The 23,809-nt window shown below is 46.2% G+C and overlaps 1 protein-coding gene across 3 annotated transcripts in view; it reads right to left on the bottom strand.

Moving 5' to 3' along the window:
- The window catches only part of inpp5f (inositol polyphosphate-5-phosphatase F), a 260,938-nt gene that overhangs the window by 141,349 nt on the left and 95,780 nt on the right, over positions 1–23,809 (bottom strand). The gene's annotated exons all lie outside the window — the stretch shown is intronic.

Here is a 23,809-nt window from a genome sequence, read left to right as displayed (position 1 = left end):
ATCACTGGGCCACACAGACCAAGACAGCCCCTGGTTGGATTTCTGGGTGTGTTAGAATCAGGTTGTATTGTTACTGTTTGCATGCCTGGTTGAAACTAAATACACAAGTAAATGCAAAATTGAAGGATACCGCTCTTTCGGACTTCTGCCATCTGCCTGTCCACATCCAACAGTACTTTCAACAGAGAGGGTGTGACATAAATGAGGTTTTTGTTCCATTATTCACTGGCTTGCCAGTTCCATTGCAGCAAACAAGATTAAGCTCAGTATTTCCTTGTTGTTCGGGGGCTGGTACAGAATATCCATGATATTCGGTTTAATCTTCACACTACAGGAGAAAGTACAGTGTGTAATACGTGATTTCTTTCTGCTCATTATGCCTGGATGGGAACCAGTCAAAGTACTGACATAAATCAATGAATCATTCCATTCAAGTAGGTCAGTTTGACACTTTGATCATATACCGAGACAGATAGAATGTCTTAATTTGCCACCAAATGACAAGTGCACCTTGCTAACAGCTGTCAACCCAATATAATTGAGACACAATTGTTTAACTGCTGAATATGAAAGGACACCTTCAAAACACGGTCACTAAAGTAGCCATGTCAGACATACGTTCATCAGAAGTTAGCTGAAAGCCAGCAGGGACTTGGCTCAGTCTCTTAGCAAATGCACGTCCACATGCACGCCAACAACCATGTTTCAAGCAATGTTTCCATCGCCAGTGGTCATGCAAGAGAAGCAGCAGCATTTTGAAGGCGATACATTTGCAGGGCCATGCAGAAATTGGATAGCTCTTTGAGGGAGCCAGCACAGGCACTTTGAGAGAGCCAGCACAGGCACTTTGAGAGAGCCAGCACAGGCACTTTGAGAGAGCCAGCACAGGCACTTTGAGAGAGCCAGCACAGGCACTTTGAGAGAGCCAGCACAGGCACTTTGAGAGAGCCAGCACAGGCACTTTGAGAGAGCCAGCACAGGCACTTTGAGAGAGCCAGCACAGGCACTTTGAGAGAGCCAGCACAGGCACTTTGAGAGAGCCAGCACAGGCACTTTGAGAGAGCCAGCACAGGCACTTTGAGAGAGCCAGCACAGGCACTTTGAGAGAGCCAGCACAGGCACTTTGAGAGAGCCAGCACAGGCACTTTGAGAGAGCCAGCACAGGCACTTTGAGAGAGCCAGCACAGGCACTTTGAGAGAGCCAGCACAGGCACTTTGAGAGAGCCAGCACAGGCACTTTGGGGCTCAATAGTCTCCTTTGGTTAAGATTCGGAGGAGCTGAGGCACAGGTCAGCGCTGTTGATGATTCCATCCAGAGCTGAGTCGGAACAAACATCTACATACGGGTCCCCAACCTAAGATCACAGAATCCGAGAAATACACAGGGAAGAGTTCCTTCGGCCCCTCGGGTCTGCACCAACACAAGCCAAACACCTGATCTGCCGACCTAATCCCATTTGCCAGCACTTGGTCCATAGCCTTGCTAAAAGCCTCTCTTTTCCTTCTCATCGCATCCTGAATATCTCTCGTCATCCATGGCTGTCTGGGCTTGTTACTCCTTCCTATCACCCCAGATGGAACCTGTTTGGCCTGTTCCCTCCCCCATCTGCTTTTTGAATTTCCTCCCCCCACTGCTCTTCAGCCCACAAGTAGCTCTTCCCAGTCTACCTTGGCCAGATCCTGCCTTATTTGATTAGAATCTGCTCTTCTACCAATCCAAATTTATTTTTGTTTTGTTTTTTTGTAACTTGTCTATTTCTTTGTCCGTAAGCTTTAAAATGTGCCATGTTGCGGTCGATATCACCAAAACGCTCGCTTGCCGCCACCTCAACCACTTGTCCAGCTTCATTCTCCAGAATTAGGTCACCGGGTATTCCTGCTCTTGGACACTATCCAGTGAATCTTGCTGGCTTGCCGCATTCCAAATGGCTACTTGGCATATCTGACAAAAGACAATGAAGGAAATACCACTCCATCTCACTAACTGCCATTTGTTGCATATTCCTTCTTAGGGCATCAAATAAGTTATTAAATAGGCTATTAAAATGGTACAAATGTCTGCTCTGACTTGGCTTCAACAGATACACATCAAGACTTCAAAAAAAAAGTATATTTCCTGTGATAAGAATTGTGATATTGTTTTGGAATTTAGCAAGTGGATGAGACAAGTTTATTTTGCCAGTTCTCTCATAAGAGCGAGTGCAGCTCGTGGGCAGTCCAGTAACATTCCACTTCAGACAATCAGGTTCTCAGGTTTCGATCAGACAGGCTGTGTCAACACTTCAGCTGGCTTTTCCCAGGGCACTCACCACAGGAGGAAAACCAAGCAAAGCAGCCAAGATGAAAACAGAAAACAGCACCTCCACTGCCATTTCGTCAAATCAGATTCTCCAATCTGAAATAAGAGGGTGACTATTCAAAGTCCTCCATTTAACCCACATTGGTTTAGGGATTAAGCCTCACCTTTCAGATGCCAGCAGCCCTTATTTCTGTCAAATTTTCAGCATTTTTAAAAAAATAAACGTTATTAAAGTTGTTCAATTTTACAAAATCTTACCAAGCATTCAGATTTTTTATATAACCCCTGAAAAATCCAAGAAAAAATACGAATGGAAACACAATCCCACACCACCCAACCCCTCCCAATTTAACGGGAGGCGGTGGCATTGTGGTCTTGTCACTGGACTATAAACCAGAAACCCAGGATAATGTTCTGGGGACCCGGGTTCAAATCCCTGTGGGAAATTTGAATTCAATAAAAATCTGGAATAAAATTTTGAGCATGAAACCATTTATGATGGTCGTAAATGCCCTTTGGGGTTCTTTAGGGAAGAAAATTGGCCGTTCTTACCCGCCATGGCCTCCATGTGACTCCAGATCCACAGCAGTGTGGTTGACTCTTAACTGTCCCACTCAATTAAAGATGGGCAATAAATGCTGGCCCAGCCAGCGAAGTCCACATCCCATGAATGAATAAAAGAAAATCCCCCCTAAGCAACTGACAGTGATGGTTCCTTCAAGTAATAAAAAGGCAGCCACTCAAAGTAGAACCCCTCAATCAATTTAGCATGAATGTAACCTTCTCAAGGTACACAAACTCTTACTGGATCCCCGAACCATGCCAGGGCACTTTGGTTGGGTTGGAGACCTCCCACCCTGGCAAGACTCCCCTTCCGGGGAATCAACAAGGCGAAGGAACATCTGGCTCTACAAGTCTGCAGCTCCAGCGAGTCCAGCACCCCAAATATGGCAACCAAAGGGCAGGGCTCCAGTCCAATATTGAGAATTGCCAACATGGTGCGAAAGAAGGAGCCCCAAAACCTCTGTAGCTTAGGGCAGGACTAGAATATGCGCCCGAGGTTGGCCGGGCCCCTGGAACACTGCTCGCACCCATCGTCCACCACCATGTAAAAGTTTTGTATCCTCTTCTTGGTTAGGTGTGCCCTAAACACGACCTTCAGCTGGATCAAGCCCAGCCTCGTACACGAGGATGTGGTGTTCACCCTGCAAAGGGCCTCAATCCACATAATCTACTTGGGCCCAGCTCCCCCTCCCACTTGGTTTACATTCCACCCACTGAGCTTACTTATGCCGATTCCGCAAGTAAGTGGATCCTTCCCATTGGAGATGTATGTTGCACCTCTGGGAAAGTTACCTGTAACTAACGCCGAACCTGGAGAAACCTAAACGAGTTCAATTCCAAAAGCCCATACTTCACCATTAGTTCCTCTAAGCTGACAAATCACTCCCTTCAAAAACCAGTCTCCTATTCTCTCTAACCCTTCCCTACACCCAAAACATGGCATCCAACCTTGTGGCTCAATCAGGTGATTGGAACAAATAGGGGCCAACTTCGACAAAGATGCCAACCTAAAATGCTGTCAGAACTGCCTCCAAACCTTGAAAGTGGACATGACCACTGGAATTGCAGAATGCTTCATCAGTGAAGACGAGAGCGAAGCTGCCACCAGCGTGCCCAACCCAGATGCCTAATACAAACAAAATAATAACAAAAGCCAACACCCCTGCCATGTTCAAATTTCCACCAGGGACAAATTATGTCCATTGTGATTACCTTAGCTATTAACCCTCTACCCCCACACTGGTCCCCCAAACTCCTCCCCCCCCCCTCCCCACACCCCACCAACACGTGCAAACCCCCAGCAACACGCGCAAACCCCCTAGGGGAGGCACAGTGGTAAGAAATACTACCTCATGGCACCGAGGACCCAGGTTCAATCCCAGCCCCAGTTCACTGTCTAATTGGAGTTTGCAAGAACCCAAAGGGTAGGTGGATTGGCCACGTTAAATTGCCCCTTAATTGGAAAATAATAAATTGGGTACTCCAAATTTATTTTTTATTTTTTAAGAAACATACACATACCCAGAGTAACAAATATATACAGTATTCATAAAATTCCAACCAAATCCAAGCCATCAACAACCATAACCGTTCCCCCAGAACCATTTTAACGGAGTCTGAGACGGTGTTCTTTAGCCTCCGCCGTCTCTGTGTTGAAACAATGGTCTTTCGACATGGCCCAAAGCTCACTCCACTCAGGTACAACACTACTTCCGCCTTGTTAAAGGCTGTTGGCCTCGTCACCAGCTCCACTCCGGTGTCCTGATAAATCCAAATAGTGCTCCCCTCCCATTTAGTGTCCCAATTTTCTTTGGCCCACTTCAGCACCCTCTCCTTCTGTCTGAAACTGCGTAATCTTTCCACGACTGCCCCACAGTGGCTCATTCACCAAAGGCTTCCATCGGCAAATTCGGTTGGGCCTATCCACATTTGAGTAAAATACTCGGTCGGATTAGAGCCCTCCAACCCGTCCAGCACCACACGTGTCTGAGGTTTTGTCTTCTTGATCTGTTCGAGGTTGTAGCCATCTGGGATGGCCACTTCCAGAATACAAAATGGATGATTGCAATGACTGTCGGGAAATATGGACAATGTTAGGAAAGCACGCAGGCACAGAGCCTGTATGCGTATTGAGAAGGCAACTCCCAGACGAGACTGAAACTGTAGGTCAATTAACATATTGATGGCCCATCTCCGGGAACAAAGGAAAGACACTCAAGCAACCGATCTAGCTCCAGACACCCCGGCGCCAGTTCCCCAAACCGAAAGCGTTAACGAAGCAAGGCCAACTGCCACCTAGGACATGCCCAGCCATCAGGGCACCCATCCTTTTATTGATCAAGATCAATACCAGTGATCAAGATGCGGGCCAATTAAGCGGGGCCATGTTCAAGGCCCACCCAAAAGTGCACGAAGCCCCTTCGGGTATAAGAAGCCCCCCCGCAAGAGAATCGCTCTCTTGGACTCGGCTCTCGAAGCGGAGAGACCCGTCCACCAGCTGCACCAGAAGCAAGTCCAAGGTCAACGCTCGCCATCAGACAGACGACCTTAGCTGTTCTCCTGTTACACCTCCACACCCAACAACCTCAGATCCGAACAACGGCCATTGTTCCTCTGACTGAGTGGGCACCCAAAGTTAAGTATAGGCGTTAGCGTTAGAGATAGTTTAGTTGGTTATTATTGTGTGCAAATAAATAGTATTTGACTTTGAACTAACTAACTAGTGTATTGGTTCTTTGATCAGTGTTCGGTTTGAACCTTGTGGCGGTATCGAAAGATACCTGCCGACTCTAGAGCAAACATATTTAGGATTAAGGAAGGCGACCATATTTATAACCAGATAAATATAGCAACAAGGTCATCCACTTTCACCTTCAGGATCTGGTTTCTCTCCCACACCCAAGATTTCAGCCTCCAGTGAGGCAATTTGATCTGTGCCTCGACAATATCCCTCCACGTCCTTCACCGCCTCTCCTTTTTCCAGCCTCAGATTTTCTCCACCTTATCCCGAATCGGACCAAGTGCCTCCTTAAGTGACGTTTTGAGGATTTCCATCATCACCTTCCCCTGTTTTTCAAAGTGTTTCCCAAACAGCTTCGCAAACTCAGAAGAGAGTACCTCCGCCAGCATATCCACTGTGATAGGACTGGCTAATCTGCTGGAGATTACTCTGCCATCCACCCTACTGGCGAGCCAGGCAGGTTCTCCAAATCCGAAGCGTTTTCTCTTACAACTTTCTTTGAAATTTGGTATTAGTTTGTCAACGTGTTCATTGTATCTTTAGCTCGGCCAAAGCTTGTTTACCCAAAATCCCCAGGAGCTGGGCAAAATAGAACAAAAAAGTACCCTAGTGGGAGCAACCTAGTCTGTGACATGCACGAAGACATGCCACCACCGGAAGTCCCAAATTTCCAATGTTTGCCATCTTTACGTTTAAGAATTAGAACAAGAATGTTAGTGACGATTGATGGGATATTTAAAATCTTCCTTTTTCTACAAAGCAACATTATTAACAGAGGGCAAACTGATAACGCCAATAGATATTCAATATCCTGATCCTTCCCCACATCTTTAGGGTGCCTCGTAATTTTAATAAAAATGCTCCGCTGGACTCCCAGCAGAGTAAATGGATGAAATAGGGAAATTGCACAGCCCGTGTCTATGTATTTACATTTGTGCATCTTATGTTTTCCCTATTATGTATTTTCTTTTCATGTATGGAATGATCTGTCTGAGCTGCACGCAGAACAATACTTTTCACTGTACCTCGGTTTTAAAAAAGATTTTTAAAAAGCAGTGACAGTCAGCAGCTGAAATTCAAGACATTGCAATTCAATGCTAATTAACTCCATCGCAAAGAAGGCTGTGTGCACGTCTGTTCGTGCAAACCCCAATTATTTTACCTCGCGCAGATCAGTATTCGGGGGTTGAAAGAAAAATATGTAGTCATGGGTCCAGATTCTGATTTCATGTCTAAACCGCGGAGAGGTGCAGTACCTACAAATAATTCACCCCAAAAAAGCTGTACTTGTTTAAAGCAACTGCACATACTATTCACAAAAGGGATCAAGTGGCTTTCAAAGCATTTCACGTCAAAAAGAAAATGTAGCACCTCCCCTAGCTTATTGCACGAAAGATTTTGATGCTGGAAGTTGAATTTGCTGGATTTTTCACACTTCCCACAGCAGTAGGGAAGTCAACAAAACAGGTGATGTTGAACACTGTTGCATTGTTTTGGGGGCATTGCCAGTATGAGGGTGATGTGCTGACATACTACAGAAACACTACCCACCCACAATGCAGAAGCAAAGACAAACTGAAAAGTAACCAGGGAGATAAACTGCTCTAAATAAACTCAGCAACCGAGGTGGAGATGGTTAGCAGTTTCAAATTCCTAGGGGTACACAGCTCCAAATATCTGTCCTGGTCCACCCACGTCGACGCTACCATCAAGAAAGCACAACAGCGCCATACTTCCTCAGGAAACTAAGGAAATTCGGCATGTCCACATTAACCCTTACCAACTTTTACAGATGCACCATAGAAAGCATCCTATCGGGCTGCATCACAGCCTGGTATCGCAACTGCTCGGCCCCGGACCGCAAGAAACTTCAGAGAGTCGTGAATACCGCCTAGTCCATCACACAAACCTGCCTCCCATCCATTGACTCCATCTGCACCTCTCGCTGTCTGGGGAAAGCAGGCACCATAATCAAAGACCCCTCCCACCCGGCTTACTCACTCTTCCAACTTCTTCCATCGGGCAGGAGATATAGAAGTCTGAGAACACGCACAAACAGACTCAAAAACAGCTTCTTCCCGCTGTTACTAGACTCCTAAACGACCTTCTTATGTACTGATTTCATTCCAACTACACCCCTGTATGCTTCATCTGATGTCGGTGTTATGTAGTTACATTGTGTACCTTGTGTTGCCCTATTATGTATTTTCTTATGTTTCCCTTTTCTTTTCATGTATTTAATGATCTGCTCGCAGAAAAATACTTTTCACTGTACCATGATACACGTGCCAGTAAACAAAATCCAATCCAACCACTTTTTTTAAAGTATGCAAATTACCGATTGGACAAACTGCAAGAACGTAAACTCCACCACAATTCCAAAACCTGAAGCATTCGTCTTGGAAGTACACAAGAAATTTAATTTTTAAAAATCACAATCTGCTTACTAACTGGAATTCAGGTCCTTATTTATAATGGTATTCCCCATGGATGGAAAGGAAATTAGCATTTATTCATATTATAGTCATTTTAATACTCAGCAAAACATTCAGAAGAGGCACTGGACGGGCAGCACGGTGGCACAGTGGTTAGCATTGCTGCCTACGGCGCTGAGGACCCGGGTTCGAATCCCGGCCCTGGGTCACTGTCCGTGTGGAGTTTGCACATTCTCCCCGTGTCTGCGTGGGTTTCACCCCCACAACCCAAAGATGTGCAGGTTAGGTGGATTGGCCATGCTAAATTGCCCCTTAATTGGGAAAAAATAATTGGGTACGCTAAATTTATTTTTAAAAAAAGAGGCACTGGACCAAGGCACAAACCATTTGTCTGCATTTAAGCACATGGCGATAAAATGAATGGAAAGATTCCACATGTTTGCTGCTTCCATTAACTTGACAGTTTAAAAAAGAATTCATGAAATTTAAGCACAAATTGGGGGAAAAAACAAAATTCCATTGCAAGCAGGAAATGAAAAGTTGCAACAGAAGTTACTTTGGAGTTGGAAGTGAAGGTACATTATTGAAGTGGTCATAGTCTGGTGTTTATATACACAACCACATCTTTGGGGCCAAGAACAATTTTCCTTTCATCAAAAGATTGTTAATTACAATTCCCTTCCATTTCATATTTTTGTAAATCACTGGATTAGCTGCAGCATAACAATTAACAGAATACAAGTCATCGACCTTTTTATCCCTTTATCAAAAACAATGGATAGCAAGAGAGATTAATGCCTCAGGGAAGGTTCCAGCGATGTCCTGAAGAACATACGCTGCAACTGAGTTCCTGCACTCGTCTACAGTATTATAGGCCCAGAGGACCCAATCATGGAAGAAGTTGTTTCTCCAATCATTTCAGAACTGGTGAGTGTTTCCATAGAAACAACAGCAACAAATTTCCCATTCAGCCATGTGCCAGAAGTAGAGGTCCGGGCTTAATGACGCTGCCACAAAATATCTATTTACCTTTGTAAGGACACTTGGCTGCCTGCAATTACAACATTCACCATATTTTCCAATCTACACTCAAGATAATCAGCAGTGAGTACATGGCCGTGCCAATGTTTTGCAGTGGTTAGCGCTGCTGCCTCACAGCGCCAGAGTCCCGGGTTCAATTGGGGCCTTGCGTGACTGGTTTGTGCGGAGTTTGCACATTACTCCCCATCTGCGTGGATCTCCTTCACGTGCTCCAGTTTCCTCCCACAATCCAAAAATGTGCAGGCTAGGTGCAGTTATGAGGATGGGCGGGAGTGTAGGCCGAGATAGTGTGTTCTTTCGGAGGGTCGATGCATGACTCGATGGACCAAATGGACTCCTTCTGCACTGTCGGCATTCTATGATTTTTTTTTCCAATGCATTCTACAGACGTGCCACAGAGAGCAGCTGATCCAGCCGCATCACAGCTTGGCCCAAGATCGCAAGTAACTGCAGAGTGTGGTGAACTCAGTCCAAACAATCACACAAGCTTGCCATCCTCCCACTGATTCTGTCTACACCTCCCGCTGCCTCTGGAAGGCAAACAGCATTGTAAGAGACCCATCCCTCCCAGGCTTTGCCCTCTTCCAGATCCTTCCACCAGGCAGAAGGTACAGAAGTCTGAAGAACCGCACATCCAAATATAGGAACAGCTTCTTCCCCACCAGCTACTAGACTCCTCAACGAGTCTCCCTCAGACTGATCTGCTCCCTGTCAGAACACAATTCACCGCGCCTGATGCTGATCTTGCTCATGTATTTGTTTTGTTTGGCTCCTCGATCCGTACTGTAACCAATTACTTATTTGTCAATGTACTTTGTCGATTATTTTTTGTCTGCTGTGTACGTCCCCTTGGCCACAGAATAATACTTTTCACTGTACTTCAGAAAATGTGACAATAAATCAATGAATCATAGAATTTACAGTGCAGAAGGCAGCCATTCGGCCCATCGGGTCTGCACCGGCTCTTGGAAAGAGCACCCTACCCAAGGTCAACACCTCCACCCTATCCCCATAACCCAGTAACCCCACCCAACACTAAGGGCAATTTTGGACACTATGGGCAATATATCATGGCCAATCCACCCAACCCGCACATCTTTGGACTGTGGGAGGAAACCGGAGCACCCGGAGGAAACCCACGCGCACACGGGGAGGATGTGCAGACTCCGCACAGACAGTGACCCAAGCCCGAATCAAACCTGGGACCCTGGAGCTGTGAAGCAATTGTGCTATCCACAATGCTACCGTGCTGCCCACACGCGGAATCAATGATCAAGTGGTTTAAGTGGCCTATGGAACAAAGTCCTATTGTTTTTCTACTAAAATCCTGATCCAATAGAAATTTAAAAAACACCTCATTATGAAATAAGCAGCAGCATTTAGACAAGCACTTGAAAGCCCACAGCATAAAGGCTATGGACCAAGAGCTGGAAAATAGCATTGGAGAAGCTAAGTGCTTGATGGCCAGCACAGGCACGATAGATTGAAGGTCCGTTTTCTCCACTCTTAAAAACTCTACGACTGGCACTACTGTACCAAAATAGTAAAATCTGGAAATCAGTTCTTGTGGATATAGCGTGTTTTCCCATTCCTCTATTTTTCATTTTAGGAGCAATATTTCAAAGTGGACATTTCAGTGCCGAAGAAATGTAATATCTCCAACCTTGCACCATTAAACAACATGCAGGTCAATGTTCAGTGTTAAATTCCAAATGCCCTGCAGCAAAGCTTTAACTTCAGGAAAATCTCCCCAGATACCATGGACTGACATTTCCAACAGCAGGTAACCTTTTGCTTTCGATCACAGTGCCAGCTTAAACCAAATGGTCTGCTGTGGAGACACTACGCAGACATGTTTCACTTTGTTTCTCCCTCGTTTCGCCCTTGAACAGATGTCACATGTCCCCTCACTGTTGAAAACATCTCGAAAAGTCTGCAACCGATTGAAGCATGATTCAACGAATCAAAGAAATTCACAGCACCGGAGGCTGCATTCCAGCTCGCCTGCATCTGTGCTGGCTGATGAGATGCCATCCAGCCTAATCCCACTTTACAATTCTTGGCCTTGTAGGTAGGAGGCACATATCAGAGTATTCCTCAAAAAAACATTTTGGATTTCTGCCCCTCCCAGCCTTTCCAGCGCCGCGTACCAGGTCTCCACTAGACAGGAACAAATCCCTCTAACGGTCTTCCTTTTATCCCAAATCTGACCTCCATGGTTATGGAACCCTCAACCTAGGAAATAGGGCACTCCTGCCAACTCGATCTAACCCTTCAATTTCCCACACTTCAACCACCTCAGCTTGAAATCTTTCCTCAATTAAAATTCTGAAAAGAGATACATGCTGTTCAAGCGTTACATCTTGTACTCCGTCAGGACAGATTCGGAAGATAAGCTGGAACGATTTATACTGCAAGAGAGATTGTTTGGCAAGTGGACTAAATGCCTTTCTCATTGAAAATAAGGAGAAAATGCTGGAAAACTCATGTCTGTGGGAAGAGAAACAATTAATGCTAAGTCTGGGTGGCTTCTTCACAGCTGAAGAGGGGGAGAAATGTGATGCATTACGTACTGTGAGAGGTGGTGGAACAAAGTAGGTCAGTGATATGCAGGAGCAAGAAGAGATTATAACAAAGATGCGTGGGATACAAGTAGATCAGTGTTCATAGCAGTGTGAAAGGATTGGATTTGGATATTTGTTTATTGTCACGTGTACCAAGGTATAGTGAAAAGTATTTTTCTGCGAGCAGCTCAACAGATCATTAAGTACATGAAAAGGAAATAAAAGAAAATACATAATAGGGCAACACAAGGTACACAATGTAACTACATAACACCGGCATTGGGTGAAGCATACAGGGGTGGAGTGTTAATGAAATCAGTACATGAGAGTGTTATTTAGGAGTCTGATAACAGCGGGAAGAAGCTCTTTTTGTGTCAGTTCGTGCGCGCTCTCCGACATTTGTATCTCCTGCCCGAAGGAAGAAGTTGGAAGAGTGAGTAAGCCGGGTGGGAGGGGTCTTTGATTATGCTGCCCGCTTTCCCCAGGCAGCGGGAGGTGTGAATGGAGTCACTGGATGAGAGGCAGGTTTGTGTGATGGACTGGGCTGTGTTCACCACTCCCTGAAGTTTCTTGCCGTCTTGGGCCAAGCAGTTGCCATACCAGGCTGTGATGCAGCCAGATAGGATGCTTTTGAAGGTGAATCTGCAAAAGTTGGTAAGAGTTATTGTGGACATGCCGAATTTCCTTAGTTCCCCGAGGAAGTATGGGCGCTGTTGTGCTTTCTTCGTGGTAGCGTTGACGTGGGTGGACCAGGACAGATTTTTGGAGATGTGCACCCCGAGGAATTTGAAACTGCTAACCATCTCCACCTCGACCCCGTTGATGCTGACAGGGGGGTGTACAGTACTTTGCTTTCTGAAGTCAATGACCAGCTCTTTAGTTTTTCTGGCATTGAGGGATAGATTGCTGCCGCTGCACCACTCCACTAGGTTCTCTGTCTCCCTCCTATATTCTGACCGTCGTTACTCAAGATCCGGCCCACTATGGTTGTGTTGTAAGCAAACTTGTAAATGGTGTTGGAACCAAATTTTGCCACGCAGTCGTACGAGTACAGAGAGTACAGTAGGGAGCAAAGTACGCAGCCTTGCGGGGCTCCGGTATTGAGGACTATTGTAGAGGTGGTGGACTATGGAAGGTGCCAATAGTGGAATAAAGGAAAGATAGCAGACTGCATTAATAGGATAATAAAAAGGTCAGTGCCCAGTGGAAGTCAAACTCCAGAACAAATGATGTGGCGATGCCGGCGTTGGACCGGGGTGAGCACAGTAAGAAGTCTTACAACACCAGTTTAAAGCCCAATAGGTTTGTTTCAAAGACTAGCTTTCGGAGCACTGCTCCTTCCTCAGGAGAATGAAGAGGTATGTTCCAGAAACATATACATAGACAAAGTCAAAGATGCCAGACAATGCTTAAAACGCAAGCATTTGCAGGTAATTCAGTCTTTACAGATCCAGAGATAGGGGTAACCCCAGGTTAAAGAAGTGTGAATTGTCCCAAGCCAGGACAGTTGGTAGGATTTTGCAAGCCCAGGCCAGATGGTGGGGGATGAATGTAAGGCAACATGAATCCAAGATCCCGGTTGAGGCCGTACTCATGTGCGGAACTTGGCTAAAAGTTTCTGTTCGGCGATTTTGCGTTGTCGCGCTTCCTGAAGGCCGCCTTGGAGAACGCTTACCCGGAGATCAGAGGCTGAATGCCCTTGACTGCTGAAGTGTTCCCCGACTGGAAGGGAACATTCCTGCCTGGCGATTGTCACGCGATGTCCATTCATCCGTTGTCGCAGCGTCTGCATGGTCTCGCCAATGTACCATCCTTCAGGACATCCTTTCCTGCAGCATACGAGGTAGACAACGTTGGCCGAGTCGCACGAGTATGTACCGCATATTTGGTGGGTGGTGTTCTCACGTGTAATGGTGGTATCCATGTCGATGATCTGGCACGTCTTGCAGAGATTGCCATGGCAAGGTTGTGTGGTGTCGTGGTCGCTGTTCTGAAGGCTGGATAGTTTGCTGCAAACAATGGTTTGTTTGAGGTTCCGCAATTGTTTGAAGCTATCCTGGCTTGAGACAATTCACACCTCTTTAACCTGGGGTCACCCCTATCTCTGGATCTGTAAAGACTTAATTATCTGCAGATGCTCACATTCAAAGCATTGTCTTGCATCTTTGAATTTGTCTATATATGCGTTTCTGGAACATACCTCTTCCTTCACCCAAGGAAGGAGCAATGCTCTGAAAGGTAGCGTTTGAAACAAACCTGTTGGACTTTAACCGGGTGTTGTAAGACCTCTTACTGTCCAGACAAATGACAGTAAGGTAGTGGATTAAGTTTGCATGGACTAAAATTCGAAAATTTGCATTAAAAAGGGATCGAGGTGGAGAAGGGTCACAGCTTAAACTTTTGAACTCAAGGTTGAGGCTGTAACATGCCTAAATTGAACATGGGATGCTGCTCCCCCTATTGGGTTTCATTTTAACATTGCAGCAGGCCACGGACATGAGAGCAAGACGTCGCTTTGAAACGGCAAGGAACGAGATGATTAAGCTCATCCTTTCAGGGTGAGTGAAGGTGTTCCGCTAAGTCTCCCCGACGTAGAGGAGACTGCTTTGGGGGCAGTGAATACAGCAGACCAAATTCTAGCTGGGGATGATTGTTTCCCCCGTGCTTATCAGGACTTGAGTTAATCCAGCACCAATAAAAAAGGCAATATAAAAGGTTGACCTCTGGAGAGCTGATCAGAAAGGAGTGAGAACTCGGTGATGTGTAACCAGGCCCTAAGTGCTGCTGTGAAGCTGATTAGACTCTTAGAAACTCTGTAAACCCGTCAGACTCCCCTCGTCGTTATTACAGTGGCATCATCCGAACAGATGCAACGGAAGCAGAGAAACTGGGAGGATTGGATGGATCTTTACAGGAGGCTGGCGGTGAGGAGCTGTACTGCTTTTACAATTTTTTTTCATTATTACAACCACTTCAGCAGGACCTACTCAGCAAGACTTGGATATAGCTGATGCAATTCAACTGCAGGCTAATTGAAGATCACTGTAGTGCAAATTCCGCCTGATGCATGCATTAGTTGCCAATGGCACACAGTGCAATTTGGCAATGTGGGTCAGGCATGCACTGTGTCTAATGGACAAGGGTAGAACATATTGCATGCCCCATTCATTCACTGCCAATGCAATGAATCTCAGAAGTTCTAAACACTTAAAAATATTAACAAGGTACAAACAGCATGGATTGAGAAAGACACAAATAAAACGTTGAATCCAGTTTGGTGGACATGATTTTTCTCGCCTGCAGTGCCAAACCCAACAGTGGCCCCCTGATGCAGCAAGAACATTTTTTTGACAGCTCCAAGGGAGTTCTTTATAATGAAGAAGTTCAAATGCATTTTCAACAATGTGCTTTGGAGTAATCACTAGTGGGCACATTACTTATTGTCCACCGAGTATTTGATTCTAGTGTTTGTATTCATTGACTGGATAAATCCTGAACATAAGTAGGCAATGTTACAAACGTACTCGTTTATGGAAATAACAATACAAGTATAAAATGCGAGCATTAAACAATTGTCCAGACAAACTGGTTGCATATTTATCTGGCTTTTGCTCGAGGTTAACAAGTTTCTTCCTCCTTGGACAACACCAATGAACAAAGCACGAGGTCCTCAAATCACTCATGGTCAACCATTCTGGCCACACAAAAGCATTTCCTATGTTGTTAACCATCCTATTCACTTGGCAAACCAATTTCCATTCGAGACAGTGTTGTGACGCTTGCTCTGCAAACTGCTTCTACAGATCGGATTGTCCAGTGGGACATGCATCCAGGAATTCTAATTGTCTTTTCAATATCACATTACATGACAACTTCACCAGCAAATGTCTCATAAGAGCTGCATAACAACCACACAACCCAACACTTGCAGTAGCTGTTGAGCATGTTGCAGTAGCATGCAAGCCTCCAACAGGAAGGGGAAATGCATGTCTACTTAATCAAGTTTTGATTTTCCGATCTTGCAGACGTTAGGGTTTCCTGCAAGGTTTTCTGGTGAGTCTTCCCTACACTACTGTTTCACTGAGAGCAATTTTAAAGAGTTAAAATGTATTTAGACTGTCTCGTAAATCTGGTCGAATTTCTCATTTACGTCTAACATTCAATCTTTTCTCTGCCCTCCAATTTTACATTTATTGCACAAATTAAATTGGTCACGCTGTTTCAGTGTTACATCCACGATACCCTTTTTACAGATTATATACACAGGCATTCCTAGTTTACCAGCCTCGAAAATATTTTCACAGCTTATATTTGCCTCAAGACAAGCGGTGGTAGAATTATTACCATACAAGGCCTTTGATGTAACAATAACATCCTTATGGTGCTTCAAAGAAGCATGAAACAAAAATTGACGTCAAAAGCTTGAACTGCTACCCCCTCAACCCCCACCCCATCACAGTGTTTACTTAGGCCACCAACCTGCCCTGCTACCCAAGCAGCCAGCAGCAGAACATAATGACCTTATAGTAGGCTGGGTCAGGTGAGAGTATCCTGCTCTTGGCCTCAATACTGGCAGAATTTTGCACGCTAAGACTCGGTCGCCGGCTTTGACCTTGATAGAACAAAGAACAAAGAAAATTACAGCACAGGAACAGGCCCTTCAGCCTTCGCCGATCCAGATCCTTTATCTAAACCTGTCTCCTATTTTCCAAGGTCTACTTCCCTCTGTTCCCCTCCCGTTCATATACCTGCCTAGATGCATCTTAAATGATGCTATCATGCCCGCCTCTACCACCTCCGCTGGTAAAGCGTTCCAGGCACCCACCACCCTCTGCGTAAAAAACTTTCCACGCACATCTCCCTTAAACTTTCCCCCTCTCACCTTGAAATCGTGATCCCTTGTAACTGACACCCCCACTCTTGGGAAAAGCTTGTTGCTATCCACCCTGTCCATACCTCTCAATTTTGTAGACCTCAATCAGGTCCCCCCTCAACTTCCGTCTTTCCAACGAAAACAATCCTAATGTACTCAACCTTTCTTCATAGCTAGCATCCTCCATACCAGGCAACATCCTGGTGAACCTCCTCTGCACCCTCTCCAAAGCATCCACATCCTTCTGGTAATGTGGCGACCAGAACTGCACGAAGTATCCAAATGCGGCCCAACCAAAGTCTGATACAACTGTAACATGACCTGCCGACTCTTGTACTCAATACCCCGTCCGATGAAGGCAAGCATGCTGTGTGCCTTCTTGACCACTCTATTTGACCTGCGTTGCCACCTTCAGGGTACAATGGACCTGAACTCCCAGATCTCTCTGCACATCAATTTTCCCCAAGACCCTTCCATTGACCATATAGTCAGCTCTTGAATTTGATCTTCCAAAATGCATCACCTCGCATTTGCCTGGATTGAACTCCATCTGCCATTTCTCTGCCCAACTCTCCAATCTATCTATATTTTGTTGTATTCTCTGACAGTCCTCCTCGCTACCTGCAACTCCACCAATCTTAGTATCATCTGCAAACTTGCTAATCAGACCACCTATACCTTCCTCCAGGTCATTTATGTAGATCACAAACAACAGTGGTCCGAGCACGGATCCCTGTGGAACACCACTAGTCACCCTTCTCCATTTTGAGACACTCCCTTCCACCACTACTCTGTTTCCTGTTACCCTGCGAATTCTTTATCCATCTAGCTAGTACACCCTGAACCCCATACGACTTCACTTTTTCCATCAACCTGCCATGGGAAACCTTATCAAACGCCTTACTAAAGTCCATATACATGACATCTACAGCCCTTCCCTCATCAATTAACTTTGTCACTTCCTCAAAGAATTGATAGAAGCAGCGGTCGGGAATAAAGGGCATAATTCCATTTTTCGAAGTCCTGCTTCCAGGAGGGGGAAGCCTAATCTGCAAATTCCCCTCAGAATCCTGGGCGATTACAACCAATGCATCCACTATCGTTTCAGCCATCTGGTTCTGGACCACAGGGTTTATATTTATTCATTTATGGGATGAGGGCGTCATTGGGGAGGTCAGCATTTATTGTCCATCCCTAACGGCCCTTGCAAATGAGGTGGCGAGTCACCTCAAGTTGCTGCAGTCCATGTTGCTACTGCCCCCTTCATTCCACAGGCCAAACCTTGGTTCAAGTCTGCAATGCGGCTCTGTATAAATGCCACCCAAGGTCCACGTGCGCCACATCAACAGCTTTGCCTGCATCAACCCTATGTTACCTCATCAAAAAAAACTCCAATTCCATATTAATTATCTGGACCTTGATGTGCAGCAAGTAATTTCCAAACAACAACAAACCTGAAAGTATTGTCAACTGTCAAAAGGACATAAGTGGCAGATTAAGTTCAATGCTGAGAAATGTGAGGTGATCCATTTTGGTAGAAGGAACATGGAGAGATAGGTATGTCACGGCACCCTGCGCTGGTGCACGGTCAATTCCAGCCCCACTTGACCTGCAGTCGCAGTACAGAGAATTTAGATTTTATTTAAAAGACCAAAGGTCCTTCATTGAGCCCAATATACTACAGTCACCAGGTTTGTAACTTTACAATGCAAGTAACCTTTTATTATGTACCGTATATATAAACCGATAGAAAATGTAACCACCATCTAATACCCCCTTTTCCAATCCCCCCCCTTTCTAGCGACCCCCCCCCCCCCCCCCCCCCCCATTCTCTACACACAGATAAACAACAGAAGCGAAAGGGTGGTTGAGACGGAAAGAGAATAAAATAAAAGGATAAGGATCTTTGATGCACTGGGATTACTTCCAGTTCATGTCTTTCTCAAGTTCAGGCTTTCGTTTTGGTACTTCTTCCTTCTCAGTTTGAGATGGTTTTCCCTGGCAAGGGTTGCCTGCAGTTTCAATCATTTCATGTTTACAGCAAAAAGGTGCCAAGCAGTCACTGGTTTCAGGTCAATAAAACAGTTCTTTCTCTTCTCAGTTCTCTCAGAAAGCATCACGCAGGAACCAATCATTAATTGGCATCAGGGGTATCCCTGGCCAGACCACCAGTTGCCAATGAGCCAATCGAACAGACTTCTTCCAGAATCGGTTCGCCCAGTGCAGAGGAGTCAGGCTTCTTTCCAAAGAAAGACATGGGAGTACAATATCTTGGCAAGCACTCTTTTCAAGGCACGTGCCGATTATGGATCCATGGACCAAAAAAATAATAAACAGGCAACAAAGAAACAAGAAGGACTCTTACAACTGTAACATAAATTGTAACGGGGGTGCAGGAGCACTCATGGGACTGGGGGTGTTAGGAGGCTGAAGATGGGCTCCACGCCACAAAAGTGCTGCTGCTGGAAGGCTCCAGGTAGTCAGTGCTCGATAGAAGCCGAGGAGAGCTGAAAAGACAGTGGAAGGTCATTGACTCAATGCTGTGGGCCATAAGGACAAAGGTAACCCTCTGTAGCAGCGTTCAGTCTGGCATGGCTGACGAGCTGGATTTGTGTTTGCGAGTCCTATTCGAATGCAGCCTCAGGAAGTCAGTGGAACACAGACTCGTGCAAAGAAACGGGACCATCAGGGGATTTTGTTATTGAGGCAGTCCACATTACAGCAGCTTCAACAGCCCGTAACAGCCTCCCCGAACAGGCGCCGGAATGTGGCGACTAGGGGCTTTTCACAGTAACTTCATTTGAAGCCTACTCGTGACAATAAGCGATTTTCATTTCATTTTTCATTTTGGGGGGAATTCAGAGACTAGATTTTTGAACGTGGAGACTTGCAATTCCTCGTGAGGGGGCAGCTTTGATTAGATCAGTGTTTCTCAAACTTTTTTTCCGGGGACCCATTTTTATCAACCGGCCGACCTTCACGACCCACCATTTTCTCTTACCTTATTTGTTGCTGACAAAAATTAAGGAAATGGTGTTGGGTCCCTTTGGCCCCAATGGGCTATTTGTCTTCCCCAAACTTGGAAAAGAAAAGGCTGCGACCATATAAAAAAAATTGCGGCCACACTGCGCATGCATACCCAATCATCGATGCGTATGCGCATAGTTTTGCGCATGCGCACACGATGATCGGGCATGCATGCCCAGTACAGCCAAATTTTTTTTCATCTGTTCCTGGCCATTTTGAAGGCCGCTTACATTATTAAAAGATGGCTGCGCAACCTTCCCAACAGCCGTCCACAACCCACCGGCGGGTCGCACCCCCGAGTTTGACAATGCCTGCATTAGACTGTAGCTCACCGCAGACCAGGACATCTGGGTGCTGAGAAATCCACAAATCTTTCAGTCTCACCTGCCATTTATTGTGCAGTTGGCTGTGTTCGATCAGTTTTCCGGTTAATTTATGTCCATCTGGGGTGGCACGGCGGCGCAGCGGCTAGCACTGCTGCCTCACATCACCGTGGACCTGGGTTTGATCCCGGCACCAGGACACTGTCCGTGTGGAGTTTGCACACCGTGCCTGTGGGGGTCCCACCCTCACAACCCAAGCATGTGCAGGGCAGGTGGGTTGGCCACGCTAAATTGCCCCTTAATTGGTAAAAGAATTGGATGCTTGAATTCTTTTTCAAAAAACTATATCCATCTCATGTCAATTCTAAATGTTGAAGAGCGCAAGATAAATATTGTAAATGGCTTTACCTTTTTGCTTTGCTTACTATTGTGGGATTTTGTGGCTGCCTGGGATTTCAGACGTCAACATCCAATACAAAATTATTGTCCCCAGCAGGATCATAACACAAACTAAAACACAACACAAGTTCCAGCAAACAAATGGGTTTTCTCCTCTTTTCCAATGCCTCCTCTTGAGGTACGGACACATTCTAGGGATGATGCCACACTGGGGGGTGCATTTAATCTCACACACACAACTCATTTCATGCCACAAATTAATCTACCCAAAATGGAAAGAGTGAAAATTTGTAGAACACTCAAGAGAAGAGGGGTTAAGGCAGCAAGGTGGCGCAGTGATTAATAACAAAGAAGAAAAGTACAGCACAGGAACAGGCCCTTCGACCCTCGAAGCTTGTGCCAACCATGCTGCCCGTCTAAACTAAAATCTTCCACACTTCCAGGGTCCGTATCCCTCTATTCCCATCCTATTCATGTATTCATCCAGATGCCCCTTAAATGTCACTATCATCCCTGCTTCCACCACCTCCTCAGGCAGCGAGCTCCAGGCACCCACTACCCTCTGTGTAAAACACTTGCCTCGTACATCTCCTCTAAACCTTGCCCCTCGCACCTTAAACCTATGCCCCCTAGTAATTGACCCCCCTACCCTGGGAAAAAGCCTCTGACTATCCACTCTGTCTATGCCCCTCATAATCTTGTACACCTCTATCAGGTCACCTCTCAACCTCCGTCGTTCCAGTGAGAACAAACCAAGTTTATTCAACCTCTCCTCATAGCTAATGCCCTGCAGACCAAGCAACATCCTGGTAAATCCCTTCTGCACCCTCTCTAAAGCCTCCACATCCTTCTGGTAGTGTGGTGACCAGAATTGAACACTATACTCCAAGTTTGACCTAACTAAGGTTCTATACAGCTGCAACACAACTTGCCAATTCTTATACTCGATGCCCCGGCCAATGAAGGCAAGCATGCCGTATGCCTTAGTGATTATCTTCTCCACCTGTGTTGCCCTTTTCAGTGACCTGCAGACCTGGACACCAAGATCTCTCAGACTGTCAATACGCTTGAGAGTTCTACCATGCACTGTATATTCCCTACCTGTATTTGACCTTCCAAAACCTCATTTGTCCAGATCTAAACTCCATCTGCCATCGCGCTGCCCAAGTCTCCAATCTAAATCCTGCTGTATCCTGACATTCCTCATCGCTATCCGCAATTCCACCAACCTTTGTGTCGTCCGCAAACTTACTAATCAGACCAGTTACATTTTCCTCCAAATCATTGAAATATACTACGAACAGCAAAGGACCCAGCACTGATCCCTGTGGAACACTAGTCACATGCCTCCAATTAGAAAAGCACCCTTCCATTGCTACTCTCTGCCTTCTATGACCTAGCCAGTTATGTATCCATCTAGCCAGCTCACCTCTGAACCCGTGTGACTTCACACCTTTTGCACTAGTCTGCCATGAGACACCTTGTCAAAGGCCTTATTGAAGTCCATATAGACAAATCCACTGCCCTACCTGCATCGATCATCTTTGTGACCTCCTTGAAAATCTCTATCAAGTTAGTGAGATACGACCTCCCCGTCACAAAACCATGCTGCCTCTCACTAATACGACACCTTGCTTCCAAATGGGAGTAGATCCTGTCTCGAAGAATTTGCTCCAGTAATTTCCCTACCACTGACGTAAGGCTCACCGGCCTGTAGTTCCCTGGATTATCCTAGTTACCCTTCTTAAACAAAGGAACAACATTGGCTATTCTCCAGTCCTCCGGGACATCACCTGAAGACAGTGAGAATCCAAAGATTTCTGTCAAGGCCTCAGCAATTTCCTCTCTTGCCTCCTTCAGTATTCTGGAGTAGATCCCATCAGGCCCTGGGGACTTATCCACCTTAATAATTTTCAAGGAGCCCAACACCTCGTCTTTTTGGATCTCAATGTGACCCAGGCTATCTACACACCCTTATCCCGACTCAACATCCACCAATTCCCTCTCTTTGGTGAATACTTATGCAAAGAAAGCATTGCTGCGTCAGGGCACCAAGGTCCCAGGTTCGATCCCAGCTCTGGGTCACTGTCCGAGTTTGCACATTCTCCCAGTGTCCACGTGGGTTTCGCAGGATAGGTGGATTCGGCACGCTAAATTGCTCCTTAATTGGAAAAATGATGAATTGGGTACTCGAAAATTAAAAAAAAGAGTAGAGTGTTAAATCAGAACATTAATCAGTTGTCGGGCAGGATTCTCTGTTCCCGCCGCAGGGAAGAATGGAGTTTTGGCTCAGCACCAATTTCTCCGTTCTTGCTGGCAGTGGTAGGTAGCGAGGTGACCTTGCAATGGAGAATCTCAGCCATCATTCCTACTTTGAATCAACGTTGACAACCATAGGCGGCATGTGGTGCAGTGGACAGCACTGGGACTGCGGCGCTGAAGACCAGAGTTCGAATCCCGGTCCTGGGTCACTGACCGCGTGGAGTTTGCACATTCTCCCCATGTCTGCATGGGTTTCACCCCCACAAACCAAACATGTGCAGGCAGCGCCGGCCCTAGGGTTGCTGGCGCCCCGGGCAAGCTGAGCTTCGGCGCCCTTGGGGGGGGGGGGCGTGGCCGGGGGGGGCGTGGCCGGCGGGGGCGTGGCCGGCGGGGGCGTGGCCGGCGGGGGGCGGGGCCGAGAGGGCCTCCGACCTTTTCCGCATTCTCAACGTCGAACCCGCTTTCAGTTGTCCAGGACTTGAAGCTCCGGAATGCTCTCCTCAAATCTCCTTTACGACACTCCGTTAGTCTACTTTTTTGATGAATGACCAAGATTCCTGTCACCTGATCCAACCGCGCCTCATGTGACTTGATGTCAAATTTTGTTTGATAACCATTCTGTGCAGCACCCTCGACTTTAAAGATGCAGTGAAATGAAAGCGGTTGTTGACAACATCATGACTGTTGGTGACTTCCTGTCTATGACATAAAAACATCTGCCAGTTTACAATAATAACCCTTCACTTACTTTCCCATTTAGTAAAAATAGGAAAAGAAAAACCCGACGTCCAAAAATAGTATTTTCCCAGCACCGCGGCGGAGTCTGTTTATTTACTTTTGTTAATAAATCCAGATGAAGAGCACTTATACAAACAAGTAATGGCTTACTTCTATCTTTATTCTCGCACACATGGCGGGGGGGGGGGGGGGGGGGTGGTGCGGGTGTGTGGGGAACTGGTGAGCGAATGTCTTCAGTAAATGTGGCAAGACTTTACATCAGGGCGTCAGACGTTTGTGTCTCGGGCTTCTGACGATATTGTTAAACCCATAAGCTTTGCCCAAGGCCTTAACGAACTACCACTGCTCAATGGGCACTCCACTGCTTCATAAAATGGCTGTATTCCAACACAGATCTTAAGGTCTCAGAACAGCAGCCACGCAGTGAGCTCTGTAGCATCTGCCCGCATCACATACTAAACAGGGAAGAGAAAAAATATTACAGTTTAAAATCTGTACCCGGTGGGGGAGCGGACCCGAGGGGGGGGCGGGGCGGGGGGGCGGA

The sequence above is a fragment of the Scyliorhinus canicula genome, chromosome 16 (genome assembly GCF_902713615.1).
Source record: "Scyliorhinus canicula chromosome 16, sScyCan1.1, whole genome shotgun sequence".
NCBI classification, from domain to species: Eukaryota; Metazoa; Chordata; class Chondrichthyes; order Carcharhiniformes; family Scyliorhinidae; genus Scyliorhinus; species Scyliorhinus canicula.
Note: the sequence above shows the minus strand (reverse complement) of the source record. Positions and strands in the feature narration are given on the sequence as shown.